Source organism: Vulpes lagopus, chromosome 1 (genome assembly GCF_018345385.1).
Source record: "Vulpes lagopus strain Blue_001 chromosome 1, ASM1834538v1, whole genome shotgun sequence".
Classification (NCBI taxonomy): Eukaryota; Metazoa; Chordata; class Mammalia; order Carnivora; family Canidae; genus Vulpes; species Vulpes lagopus.
In genome coordinates, this window is record NC_054824.1 from 175,660,121 (window position 1) to 175,673,400 (window position 13,280).

At 35.0% G+C, this 13,280-nt stretch overlaps 1 protein-coding gene across 1 annotated transcript in view; it reads right to left on the reverse strand.

Annotated features, from left to right (window-relative positions):
- Positions 1-13,280, reverse strand: part of PPP2R5A (protein phosphatase 2 regulatory subunit B'alpha) — a 65,935-nt gene that overhangs the window by 42,399 nt on the left and 10,256 nt on the right. The gene's annotated exons all lie outside the window — the stretch shown is intronic.

The following is a 13,280-nucleotide window of genomic DNA, read 5'->3' on the forward strand; positions in this document are numbered from 1 at the left end:
TGCTTCTCCCTCCGCCTGTGTCTCTGCCTCTCTCTCTCTCTCTGTGACTATCATAAAAAAAAAAATATATATATATATATATATATAAGGAAAAAAATAGATCCCTCCTTCACACCATTTATAAAAATTAATTTCCTCCAGAGAGCTAAAAGAACAAATGTGAATTGGAAAACTAAAAAACATCTCATTTTATAACCAACTCTGGACTGGCATCCAAAATGCACAAAAGAATATCTGTAAACAAAAAAAGGGACAAATCTACAGAAAAAGGTACATGAAACATAAATGACCAACAGATATGAAAAGACATTCAATCACACAGGAAAACAGAAAAATGTAAAAACGATATTTATAAATTTATGTATGAAATGCCATACATCATTTCATACCCATTGCATACGAATGACAAAGTGTGGGAAACTCTTCTGCTTCCAGCAGACTAATGTTCCCACTGTAAACTACTAAAAACCGGACAAAATATGTAAAATAACTGCTTTCAGACAGTGGCAAACAGGCAATATGGGACTGTGATACCTGAGAGAAGGGAAACAGAGTGAGGCCCACAATCATACCAGCTCTCTGTTAACACTGTTAACACTTTCCAGACTGTACCACAGCGAGAAGCCTCAAAATAGCAAGCAGCCTTACTGAGCTAAATAGGTAGTAAGTGGAGATCCGGGTTAATATGGTGGCTAGAATTTACATATTAAAGTACTAGAGAGAAAGGAACCATACAGAAGAAATTTCTATTTTTCTGTTTACATTTAAGTGATGACACTTTTTAAATCTGCTTACACAGCAAGTCTTTAAAAAAATTTTTTTAATAGCAGGTGAATGAGAGAGAGCACATGCACACATGTGGGGGTGGAGGGAAGGGGCAAAGAGAGGATCCCAAGCAGACTCCATGCTATGTGGAGAGCCCCAAGATCATGACCTGAACCAAAACCAAGAGTCAGAAGTTTAATCAACTGAGCCACTCAGGTACCCCAGCGAGTCATCTTTAATATAAAATCAACCTTGGATTCTGTCATGAATATTATATGATCATGATGTATCATCCTATTTATGTTGCTAAATTTAATTTATTAATGTTCTGTATAACATCTTTGCATCTAAGTTCACAAGGGATATTGGTCTGTAATTTTATTTTCTTGTAATGTCCTTGTCAGGGTTCTTAATTAGGATTCAATTAAACGGCTATAAGATTTAACTCAGATGTTTGCTTCTTTTTGTGTCAGTTTCAGAAAGCTCTTTATTTCAAGTTATTTTTCCCAATTCCTTTTTCAAATTTGTTGGCATGATTACATACTTGAAAGCTATAAATTCCTAGGTAAGAGCAAGGTACTGATTATTACTACAAGAGAAGCTAAAATTTTAGTCCACAGGAAGTTCTAACTTCTAACAAGACAAGGTAAAAACCTCCACAGAACTGAAACACTGCCCACTGAAACAAATGAAAATTATTCTTAAAACATACTTTGAGGGATCCCTGGGTGGCGCAGCGGTTTGGCGCCTGCCTTTGGCCCAGGGCGCGATCCTGGAGACCCGGGATCGAATCCCACATCGGGCTCCCGGTGCATGGAGCCTGCTTCTCCCTCTGCCTGTGTCTCTGCCTCTCTCTCTCTCTCTGTGACTATCATAAATAAATAAAAATTAAAAAAAAAAAAACATACTTTGAAAGCCTCTGGAAATGGTCCTAAGTCAAAGAGCAAAGGAGGAAACATCTATCCAAGAATACTTACGCAAATTTGTTAAGAACAACAAGAATGTGTGGTATTTGAACAAAGACAGCTACCTCTCTCCTCTGAACTTAGCTAGACAGATACTTCACTTTGGAGGGGTGCAGCCAAGAACACAAGAATCCCTTCACTAGCTCCTTGTCAGACAGCTTTCTTCAAGTGAGAAGCATCACACTGGCATTTCTCACTCTGCCCTCAACTATCTATTACTGAGACTACGTTCTGAGCCAGTGCAGTTGAGAAGAGGGGCTCCCTTCTCTTGCCCAACTCATGGAACAAAGCCTCTACTTTTGGGGCAGCACCACTGAGAATACTGGTGCTGCCATTATCTTAGTCCTGGCCTATAAGGTGGTGGGGTTCCATGCTGGAAGAGGCAAGCCAAAAAGATCTGAGGCTATTGCTCCCTCTCCACCTCCTGTTCAGCTCCTGAAGTGGGTTATCACTCAGAGAGAAATATACCATTGTCCCTTTCCCCAGCCAACTCTAGAGTCCTAACTCAGAAATTTTGCCTGGAGGGAGAAGCAAGCCATAAAACAGCTGTTATGTCTCTTCCCAAAATAATTTTTTTTCGTATATTTTTTAATTGGAGTTCAATTTGCCAACACATAGCATAACACCCAGTGCTCATCCAGTCAAGTGCCCCCCTCAGTGCCCGTCACCCAGTCACCCCAACCGCCCCCTTGCCTCCCTTTCCATCACCCCTTGTTCATTTCCCAGAGTTAGGTGTCTCTCATGAAGAACTGACATTTTTGTAACAGAGCACAGAAAAGCTCAAAGTTAAGGGTGTTCTCAAAAACAGTGGAGGTAGTGGCAAAAGGCAATGGGAAGATTCAATGAAGAAATAGGTTTTAACCAGCTTGTTTGCAAGAGAACACGAGGGAAACAGCTTGGAGGAGCCATCCTGGTGTCAGAATAAATATTAGACATTGAACTCAGGAACTATTATTCCTTCAGAGGAGTCTGTATTTAACTGGATTAGTCAGAAAAAAATAGTAAAACAATTTATGCCCCAGAACATTGTTGAAAACATTAAGCAAGATGAAAGTCATTGAAATTTAAACTTGGGGGTGTAGTTAGGAAAACATAAATAGAGCCCTGTTCAAAGTACTGTTATCTCAGGGTGCCTACTGGCATACCTAAAGCTGTATCTCTCTGAAGCACAACATTAGATCAGTCACTAAACACATAAACAAATCACACCACCTCTGAGGGCTGGAACTGGTACCTAGTACTGTACTGCAGTAATGTACTGTAATACAATAAATACATTATCTAAAATGTTCAGTATACAACAAAAAAGATTACAAGATACACAAAGAAACAGAAAAGTATGTCCCATGTACAAAGGAAAAGAAAAAAAAAAAAAAAACAGAGGCAAGAGAAACTGCCTGTGAGAGCAACCAGATGTTGGACTAATAGAAAATGACTTAAGTTGTTATGCATATCCAAAGAACTAAAAATAACCATAGTTAATGAAGTAAAGATGTGATAACGTTACATCAAATAGAGAATATCAATAAAGAAACAGAATTTACAAAAGAGGGGGAGAGAAAGAGCAAATGAAAACTCTGCACTAAAAAATACAATAACAAAATGAAAAACTAACTAGAAGGACTCAACAGTAGATGTGAAATGGCAGAAGAAAGAATTAGGTAAGTTTGAAGATAAATAGAAATTATGAAATCTCATTAGAGGAAAAAAGGTGAATAAAAACGAACAGAACTTCAGAGATCTGGGGGACACCATATAGTATACTACATGCACATAACAGGAATACCAAAAGAGAGAAAGGAGCAGGAAAAAAAAAAAGAAAAAGAAATAATGACCAATAACTCCCCAAATTTACTGAATAATGCTAACCTATGTACCCAGGAAGTTCCACAAACTCTAAGAAGGAAAAATACAAGTAGATTCACAGATACACTGAAATAAAAGTGGTGAAAGTCAAAGACAAAGAGAAAATCATGAAAGTAGGAAAAGAAAAACAACTAGTCACAAGGGCTAAGATTAACAACTGACTCTCAGCAGAAACAGTAGAGGCTAGAAAACAAAGAAACATATTCAGACTGCTCAAAAACAAATAAAAAAGCCCATAACAAAACAAAAAAACCTGTCACCCCAAAAATCCTATATCCAGCAAAGTTATCTTCAAAAATTAAGGTGAAATAGAAACATTCCCAAATAAACAAAAATTGACTGGCTACCTAATCTGCCTTACAAGAAACACTAAAGGAATTCCATCAGGCTAAAAGCAAGTGACCATAGAAAGTAATCAAATACACAAACACACACACACACACAAAGAGCTCCAATATAGTTAATTATGTAATTATAAAAGGCAGTATTAATGCATTTATTTTCTTATTTCTCTTAACTGATTAAAAAAAACACTGTATAAAGCAATATATATACATGTACATATCTTAAGTCATTACCATACAGAAGTGTAATACATTTGCCAATAACAGCACAAAGGAGTTGGTGGGAGCAAACATGTACTGGGTTAAAGAAATAACTACTGATGGTGAAGTAATAATTACAAAAATGTACCATTGGGGTTTATAACATCAATAAATGTAACTGAATAACAATAATGTATTATAAAGGGGAAAAGGAAATAGAGGAACATAGAAGTGATGTTTTTAGATCTCACTGGAACTAAGCTAGTATAAATCCAAAGATGATTCTACTAATAAATATATGGTAAGCCCAAGAACAACGTGAGTTCAATTAAAAATGAATTTAAAAAGATACAGTAAAAAAAATCATTAAACAAATTTAAGTGCTGCTTTGAAAAATATTTACTTAATACTAAAGAAAGCAGTAAAGAAAGAATATGGCACAAAAAAGACATGAGACATAGGAAAAAGTAAAATTTCAGGCATAAATCCAACTATATCAACAAATAACATTAAATATAAATGGATTAAATAACCCAATCAAAAGGCAGAGATTTCAGATGAATAAATAAGATCTAACTATATGCTGTCTCCAAAATATAAACCATAGATTCAAAGACACATACAGAAAGTAAAAAGATAGAAAGTGATACATCATGCAAACAAACACAAGAAAGCTGGAGTGATAGATATATTGATATTAGATAAACAGATTTTAAAGATTTTATTTATTCATGAGAGACACACAGAGAGAAGGAGAGACACAGAGGGAGAAGCAAGCTCCCTGTGAGGAGCCCGATGCAGAACTCAATCCCAGGACCCCAGGATCATGCCCTGAACCAAAGGAAAATGCTCAACCACTGAGTCACCCATGTGTCCCGATACACAGATTTTAAAACAAAAAATTATATTAGAGATAGAGAATCATTTTATGATAAAAGGGTTAATCCATGAATAAGATGTGATAATATAAAAATATGTTCACCTACTAACAGTTTCAAAAATACATTAAGCTAAAACAGAAGTGAAGAAAGAAATGGCTAATTCAACAATGACAGCTGAAGAGACCTCAATATTTAACTTTTAATAATAGAAAGAACAATTAGACAGAAAATCAAGGAAATACTTAACACTATAAACCAACCAGACCTAACAGACTTCTATAGAACACTATAGAATTTATATTTACTATAGAATACCCCACCCAACAACAGCAGAATATATGTTCTCAAGTGCACATAAAGTCTCAGGACAGATCATATGCCAGGTCATAAAACCAACCTCAAATTTAAAAACATATAAATAGTAATATCAAAGGATGTCTTCAGACCATTATAAATGAAATTATAAACCAGTAACAGAAAACAAATTGGGACAGCTACAAATATGTAGAAATCAAACCATACACATTCCTAAATAACTAGTGCATCAAAGAAGATAGCAAAGGAAAATCCGAAAATACTTTGAGACAAACGAAAATGAAGATATAATATACCAAAACAAATGGGATGTAGCTAAAGCAGTTTAGAAGGAAATTTATAGCTGTAAATGCCTATAGAAGAACAAAGATCTCAAATCAGTAACTTAACTTTTACCATTGCAAATGATCCAGAATAGCCAAAACAATCTTGAAAAAGAACAAAGTAGGAAGACTCATTTCAAAATGTACTACAAAGCAATAGTAATCAAGATAGTGTGGTACTGACAAAACAATAAAATATAGATCAATGGAATAGAATTGAAAGCCCAGATACAAACCATATGCCAAGTGATTTCAACAAGGCATCAAGACCATTTAATGGGGGAAAGCATAGTCTTTTTTTTTCTTTTCTTTTTTTTTTTTTTGAAAGCATAGTCTTTTTTTTTTTTAATTTTTTTTTTAATTGTATTTATTTATGATAGGCACACAGTGAGAGAGAGAGAAGCAGAGACATAGGCAGAGGGAGAAGCAGGCTCCATGCACCGGGAGCCCGACATGGGATTCGATCCCGGGTCTCCAGGATCGCGCCCCGGGCCAAAGGCAGGCGCCAAACCGCTGCGCCACCCAGGGATCCCTGAAAGCATAGTCTTTTTAACAAATGGTGCTACGACATCTGACTACCTACATGCAAAACAGGGGCACCTGGGTGGCTCAGTTGTTAAGCTTCTGCCTTTGGCTCAGTTTACGATCCCTGGGTTCTGGGATCGAGTCCTGAAATGAGCTCCCTGATCAGCTGGGAGTCTGCTCTGTCTACCCCTCCCCCCTATTCATTCTCTCTCCCTCTCTCTCAAATGAATAAATAAATGTTTGGGGGGAAAAAAACCCACAAAATTACATTTGACCCAGCAATTCTATTCCTAGGTATATACTCAAGAGATATTAAAACACATGCCCATACAAAAACTTGTATACAAATGTTTATAGCAACATTATTCATAATAACCAAAAGGTGGAAACCCAAATGTCCATCAACTGATGAATGAACAAAATGTGGTACTAAAGCCATACAAAGGATTCTTACTCAGCCATAAAAGGAACAAAGTACTGAAACGTCTACGACACGGACAAACCTTGAAAATATGTTACGTGAAAAGAAGCCTTTGGTATAAAAGATTTACAAAAGACTATGTATGATTCCATTCATATAAAATGCCCAGCACAGGGAAATCTATAGAGACAGGAAGTAGATTAGTTGGTTGCTTAGGCCAGGAGATGGATGAGATGAGTAATAGTTAAATGGTATGGCATTTCTGAGATTAAAATGTTCTAAAATTGACTAGTGATGGTTGTACATATCTGTACATATACTAAAAGCCACTGATTTGTATACTTTAAGTGTGGAAATAGTACAGTGTGTGAATTATATCTCAATAAAGCTGTTAAAAATTGTTGTTTCAGTCCTGGTCTCTAAAATACTTTCATATCAAATATGCAAAATATTAAAAGTTTATAGCATTAAAAGGAGGTGAAAGTTTAAAGATCAGTTGTGGTTTAAAGGTCAAATGCTACTAACCAATAATAATAAAAACTTCATTCTACCAAAAATGTATGCACCACACATTCCTAGGATACCCGTTTTGTCTTTATGCCACCTATGTTAATTTATATGAAATATGTACATGAAACACAAAAACCACCACATAAAATGAGAAAGAATATTTTATCAATAGGGCTACATACGGTTAGTTTTAAGAATAGTTCACTGAATAAAAAAATAAGTTCCATAAAGTAAGATAACTTGGAGTTTTCCTTTGTAATGTAGTTTTGCTGGTATGGTCTCAAATTCATGTTACCAGAAAATCTAGTTTATACTCATTTCTCTTAAGACCTCAGATATCAAGTAGAAGAACAATGAGATTTTAATATGCTCATTATCATAAAACCTTTCTTTTCTTGCCCATTTTCATAAAAGCCAATGTGGTAAAACTAAAGGATAACCAAATTATTTCAAGTTGTTCATTGTTAATTCACTATTTTAGATCTAAGAATAAAGGATCAAGTATAATTTGTAACAGAAATAAGTTTTATAGGTATAATTTTCCTTAAAGGAAAAACATGTCATATTTCCAATTACTGCTGCTCATATTTTTGAAATCTAAAGTAGGAGCTCATATAGGATTCATGCTACAAATTCTAGAACAAGCATCGTATCATAGCAACCCAGCAATACCACTACAGTGACACGCTGAAGATGCAATCCAAGATTCTAATTTAAGAAACTGGCACAGAATATAGGACATGTAGCTTTTTTTGGCAATACTCCTAGAACATTAATAACTAAGACTCTAAAATCAGCTTTTATTTTAAACTTTAGAGGCTCAAACTATTATAAAGGAACAATAGAAACATTTATTAACAAATGATTCACAGCTTAGCAAATAGGACTTAGTTAAGGATCTATGATTTCATTAAAATTGAAAAATGGTTGGAAAAAACTGGACGCATCACCTGTTAGGAAATTTGAACACATCCACCCTACCATTTTGATAATGAATCCTAGTATACAAATATTGTTCTAAGAAAACTGTTAGAACACAATCTAAAACTTTGAAGAATATTTCTATGCTTTACTCCATTACTATTCAGATGTGAATACATCCACAACTATTGCATTATAGAAGGATAAGAAGGTGCTGTTCAATTTTTATCTCAAAAAAATTAACTTTATTATCTTTTGTCTTCAGAAATAACTTCTGATAATGTAGAAAACAAGAAATAAGATGAACCAATGGGGCTTGTTATATGAATTTCCCGGAATGTAGAAACTTGGGACTTTTGAAAGGCTGAATACTGAAAGGCCCCTGAGAGAGTTCAGGTATATACCTTATTTCATTGCACTTTGCAGATACTGCATTTTTTACAAATTGAAGGTTTGTGTCAATCCTGCATTGAGCAAGTCTGTCAGCACCATTTTTCCAAAAGTATTTGCTCACTTCATGTCTCTGTCATATTTTGGTAATTCTTGGAAAATTTCAAACTTTTTCATTACTTTGTTATAGTGAGTTATGATCAGTGATTACAAATTTCTGAAAGCTGATGATTAGCAGTTTTTAGCAACAAAGTATTTTTAAATTAATGTAGGTATTTTTAGACAATGCTATTGTACACTTAAAAGACTATATAGGACAGTGTTAATTTTTATATGGACTGGGAAATTAAAAAATTCATTTGACTCACTATATTGTGATATTTGCTTTATTGTGGTGGTCTGGGATCAAACCTGCAATAGCTTTGATTTATGTCTATAAATGGAATATTTGCATCATCTGCTTAATTCAATTTGTTTTTTGGTATCTGGGTTTTTTCTCTGATAAATTATGAAACATTGTTTTTGCTTAATTCAATTTGAATATAAATCCTGTTATTCATTAAATAAAATAGATTTCTAGAAGCATTTTGTTTCTCATTTGGAATTTTGGGGGAACAAGAAGTATTAAACAGATCTTTGCAGATCAATGCCTCTATAAGCTATTTTCAGTTTTGATGACTGTGATGAGGTTCCATCTGGTAACTACTCCTCCTGTAACTCCTAAAAAACACCTGCTACTGTGTTAAGGAAAGGGACTAATGACTTAACAAGGTTGTTCAAGTCTCTAGAACAGGCCCCAAAGTCTACAAAACACTCCTACTTCCCTCCACCATCAGACCATAGATGGGCTTCAGAGTGGTGGTGGTGGTGAATCAAAGAACCCCCAAATTATATACACAATATTGTATATAATATTTTCCAAGACGATACATCCCTTTAATCAGGTTTTCGAAGATATCCATGTATAATCTCCATAAAATTAAATCTAGTATTGTATTATAGATTGTATAGTTCTTAGAAATGATTTCCTCTCCTTTTAATATAAGGAATTTTTCTAATCAAGGTTTACAGTAATTTGATTTAGTATTTCCAGAAATAGAAACTGTATTCAGAAACAAATCTAAATTAATTTTTTCTTTTCAGAAGCACACTGATAATATTCAATTAAAGTAAATAATAGGTTACACACAGAACAGCATACATTATTTAATCCCACTTAATGGGAAAATATAGAAAGGTACTCAAAATTTGGGGCACCTGGGTGGCTCAGTGATTGAGCATCTGCCTTTGGCTCAGGTCATGATCCTGAGTCTGTATCCAGCTCCCCACAGGGAGCCTGCTTCTCCCTCTATGGGAGGCCTATGTCTCTGCCTCTCTCTGTGTCTCTCATGAATAAATAAATAAAAATCAAAAAAAGAAAAAAGATACTCAAAATTTTAAGAGACATTTTCTCTGAGGAATTTTATTTTCTATCTTTGTAAGATTCTTTTTTGACTTAACAGTGAAGTCTGTAAGTTTTTATAAAAATAATAAAGCCATTATAAAGGAAATAGGGTAGTTAAGAATATGACATTTCTTATGGCACGTCGTTAAGTGAGTTTATTTTAGAAAACCATGAAAACTGAAACTCACTCATGACTCACAGCAAGTATTGTATCCTAAAATAGTCATTCCTATTCCACAGGAGAAGCTACTTTTCTAGATCTTAAGAAAAAAAGAAAAAGAAAAAAGGAAAAAAAGCAGTTCTCAAAATATCAAAATATGTTATGTGTAAGGTCATCCATGTGGTCCAAATTAAAAACAGGATATCAAAATATATAAAATACCAACATCAGTGCCTGGGTATTCAGTAGCTAGGTAAAAGCTGGGTTATTTTTAAGTTTCCTAAGTGAATGATAGAAATTTCCTATGAAGGAAATATGACTATTAAAACTAAATGCCTCCTAAAAGGTACATTGTTACATTTACTACTTTATTTCCACTTTGGATTCAAATTTAGGCTGCTTAATTCACTAGAAGGACAAATCTATGTGGAAAACTACTTAAGGAGATGACATCATCCAATTTGTTTTTTGGAGGTTTTACAGAATAAAATCAGTAAAGTGATAGATGAATTAGCCCAACTGACTTTTATATCCAAGTCTCAGTATCTTACTTCAATTTATTTCCTCTCTCAAACTGGGAAATGATGATCAGAAAGACTACGCTAATATGGCCACAAATACAAATTTTCAAAAACTGTGTGTACACAGCTTGTGTAGGAGAGTTTTCCTAAACTTTCCAAAAGAAAGGCAAAAACAAGTAGACAGTCTGATCAATTCTTGATATCCCATAATAACTTATTAAAACTGCTTATTATTGATTGTAACTAACCCTAAATTATAAATCTAGCTGACAAAAGTGCTGACAAAAAAGCCACCCAGGTGCCCCAAATCTAGCTCTGACAAAAGTGCTAAAAATTCACTTCATCTTGTTTCTCACTACTCATTCATAAAACAAATGTTAAATATTCTCCAATGAAAAGTTTTCATTACTCTAAAAAAAGGAGGAAGTGCTAAAAGGGAGACACCAAAGAAGATCAATGAAGATTTTTATATCAGAGGAATTTAAGAAACAAAAATCCTCTGCATTGAAGATTCTTAGAAAAACTATGTTCAGTAGTGGTCTACCTGCCCAGGACCTAAAAGAAATCAATACCTTGACAAAGCTCAATTACTATTATTTTTCCTTTGTACTGTTAGAAAATAAGATGTTAATATTGCTTTAGTGCAGGCAATACATATCTTCAGTTTAATATTATGGAGGACGAATCAATAACTAACTGATAAGATACTGACTTACACAAATATACAACCCACCTGTTTTGATTTTAACAACAAAATGCTAAACTTAGGGTTGTATGTAAACATTGTAAGTCCGTATAAAATTATGAATCACTGTATGACACAAAATGGTGCTTTTCCTTAAGTCCATTTAATAGCTTTTGCTTCATTATTTCATTTAATAAATAATAAAACCAAGAACTGACTACCTAAATGCTGGTGAGAAGGTCTAGATCTCAGGTCTTAAACCACTTAACTTATAGTCTAAACACAGAAAACACTAAATAAAGAACACTAACCTTACTCATGCATTCATTCGTTCCAACATATTTTGTGATCTCCCTCACACATACACCATCTGGTATACACAGACATTCCACTGCATAGTGACTAGATGAGCCCAACAAGGCCAGAAGACCAAGTAGCCAACATCCCAAACTATGACCACTTTCTAACAGGCAAACTTGAAAATCTTCTAATTAATGTTTAGAAGTTACAGAAATTGCCAAATGGGCACTCTGCGATTCACCCTTTCCAAAGAATATCTATTTTATATCTTTACTTGGATTGCCAAAAGGTATCTCCAACCTCAAATTTCCAAAATGCAATTCTGGATTTTTTTCCCTCTCTATCTGGTTCCTTCTTCAATGTATTCCTTCTCTGTGGTGGTAGATCTACCCATTCTGTGGTCCAAGCTAGAACACCTGGAAATCACCCTTGATTCCTTTTTTTTTTTTTTTTAAATTAATTTTTATTGGTGTTCAATTTACCAACATACAGAAAAACACCCAGTGCTCATCCCGTCAAGTGTCCACCTCAGTGCCCGTCACCCATTCCCCTCCAACACCCGCCCTCCTCCCCTTCTACCACCCCTAGTTCGTTTCCCCGAGTTAGGAGTCTTTATGTTCTGTCTCCCTTCCTGGTATTTCCCAACATTTCTTTTCCCTTCCTTTATATTCCCTTTCACTATTATTCATATTCCCCAAATGAATGAGAACATACACTGTTTGTCCTTCTCCGATTGACTTATTTCACTCAGCATAATACCCTCCAGTTCCATCCACGTTGAAGCAAATGGTGGGTATTTGTCGTTTCTAATTGCTGAGTAATATTCCATTGTATACATAAACCACATCTTCTTTATCCATTCATCTTTCGATGGACACCGAGGCTCCTTCCACAGTTTGACTATTGTGGCCATTGCTGATAGAAACATCGGGGTGCAGGTGTCCCGACGTTTCATTGCATCTGAATCTTTGGGGTAAATCCCCAACAGTGCAATTGCTGGGTCGTAGGGCAGGTCTATTTTTAACTCTTTGAGGAACCTCCACACAGTTTTCCAGAGTGGCTGCACCAGTTCACATTCCCACCAACAGTGTAAGAGGGTTCCCTTTTCTCCGCATCCTCTCCAACATTTGTTGTTTCCTGCCTTGTTAATTTTCCCCATTCTCACTGGTGTGAGGTGGTATCTCATTGTGGTTTTGATTTGTATTTCCCTGATGGCAAGTGATGCAGAGCATTTTCTCATGTGCATGTTGGCCATGTCCATGTCTTCCTCTGTGAGATTTCTCTTCATGTCTTTTGCCCATTTCATGATTGGATTGTTTGTTTCTTTGGTGTTGAGTTTAATAAGTTCTTTATAGATTTTGGAAACTAGCCCTTTATCTGATATGTCATTTGCAAATATCTTCTCCCATTCTGTAGGTTGCCTTTTAGTTTTGTTGACTGTATCCTTTGCTGTGCAAAAGCTTCTTATCTTGATGAAGTCCCAATAGTTCATTTTTGCTTTTGTTTCTTTTGCCTTTGTGGATGTATCTTGCAAGAAGTTACTGTGGCCGAGTTCAAAGAGGGTGTTGCCTGTGTTCTCTTCTATGATTTTGATGGACTCTTGTCTCACATTTAGATCTTTCATCCATTTTGAGTTTATCTTTGTGTATTCACCCTTGATTCCTATCTTTCCTTCTCCATCTCCCCTCAAATAATTAACAAGTCCTATCTAAGATACATCTCAAATACATCTCTTTACTTTTC